Source organism: Pteropus vampyrus, unplaced genomic scaffold (genome assembly GCF_000151845.1).
Source record: "Pteropus vampyrus isolate Shadow unplaced genomic scaffold, Pvam_2.0 Scaffold1000000137, whole genome shotgun sequence".
Lineage (NCBI taxonomy): Eukaryota > Metazoa > Chordata > Mammalia > Chiroptera > Pteropodidae > Pteropus > Pteropus vampyrus.
Window position 1 is genome coordinate 1 of NW_011914539.1, and position 1844 is coordinate 1844.

General features: G+C 37.1%; 1 pseudogene; it reads right to left on the minus strand.

The window, feature by feature from the left end:
• Nucleotides 1-1210: 1210 nt before the first annotated feature.
• On the minus strand, nucleotides 1211-1329 carry LOC111735401 (annotated as a pseudogene).
• Nucleotides 1330-1844: the final 515 nt, after the last annotated feature.

Sequence of the window (1844 nt, forward strand, 5' to 3'; positions counted from 1 at the left end):
TCATGCCACCAGTACACTATATCAATGTGTTTATTAATATTCATGCTGTGTTTCAGATAATCAAAGGAACATTTTCTGAAATAATGCCATATAAATCATCACCTGTTAGGGAAGAGTTGGTTTATTCATTCATTAAACAAATATTTCTGAGGACCACAGTCAACTCAAGAGGGCGAGCATGCAAATAGTCACAATACAATGTGCCAAGTGTGACACCAGAGATAAAAAACAATGTGTCATGAGAGCATAGAGGAGGGCAGAGCTAAATATGCAGCAGAATTGAAGGAAATATGATGAAGATGGAAAGGTTAAGATGGTTTTGAATTATAAGCAGGAGCATGCTAGATAGAAAGGAGGTAATTGCAGGCAATGGGAACAGCATGGACAAAGGGCCACTGATCAAGAAAAAATACACTTATTATGCAGTTTTAAACACCCCAGGATTTTTGTGACTTCAATCTAGGACTTTTAGTTTGAGAAATAGTTCCTCAATAAGAGAAATTAAATTTTGTCAGGAATAACTAACAAATATCTTTTACCTTGAAACAAAGTCAAAGGATGTGAAGAAACACATGAAAGTCCAGTTTTGACTTAATGAGTTAATAACAGGCAAACAAATTCCCTTCATACAAATGCTTTTATCGTAGTAGAGTTATGAGGCTGATACTTCCGTCCACATGGAGACCATGAAAGCCAGCTCTGGGAAATACTTCCTCTTCTCCTATGGTAACAAGATTCCCAATTTTTAGTTGAGAATATCATCCCCTGAACACAGATTTTATTTCTTAGTCTTCTCTTCTTCTCATTGTGGTCAAATGACCAAGTTTTGGCCAAGAAAGAGTGTAGGGGAGGGGTATGGCAATTTCTGGGATGTTTTCTTAAAGAGAAAGTGCATCCCTTACTTCCTCCTTTTTCATTTCTCAGAATGCATATATGATGACCGAAGGGCTATCTTTAACTCTAAGGGTCACACTAGCTCACTTTAAGAGATGGTGGAACAGAAGCTTGGAAGAAGCTTGGGGTCCAGAGGACTGCAGAGTGATGAATCCAATTCTTAATTGCCTGTATACTGTTATATTATTTAAGCAACCGCTTTTTATTTTATTTATTTATTTTTTAATTTTTATTATTATTTTTTTTAGGTGAGGCAACCCTTGGTTGACCTCACAGATTGCAAGGACCTTGTCAGTTTACAATCCCTTATTTTTTAAGCCTACAGCACCTGGTCTTTCTAGGTGGTCTCCCATCAAAGTACTAACCAGGCCCGACCTTGCTTAGCTTCCAAGATCGGACAGGATTGGGCTTGTTCAGGATAGCACGGCCATAGACTAAGTAACTGCTTTTTAAAAACTATAACCAAACCTTTATTTGAACTAATACATCAATTAACAAATAAAACTTTACTTCTTTTGTAAAGTTTTAGATTGGCGATATATTTTTGTGCTTTTATTTCTACTCAAAGGGCTATCTCTTTTAGTTGGCAGAATTTTTCCTTCTAAAGGACATTGCGGTAATTATTTGATAAAAACAAATGACTAGGAAGAGAACTCGTTTTAGTTCTACATGAAAAATTACATATGTTTCTTACCCTGAACTTCTACTCACTCTGAATCTTTTAGTCTCTGAGTTAAGTTCTTTCCATGGATTAATTCATTCAATCCTCCCAACAGCTCTATGAAGCAGCGGCTATTTTCAGCCCCATTTTAAAAACAACTCACAGAAGTTAAGTAATTGACTAATGCCTCACAGCTGGAAAGTGATGGACTCAGGCTTTTAGCCCAGGCAGTCTGTCTCCACTCTTTAACTGTTAAACGCTGCTCTCACCGCTCGCTCCTCTCACCACT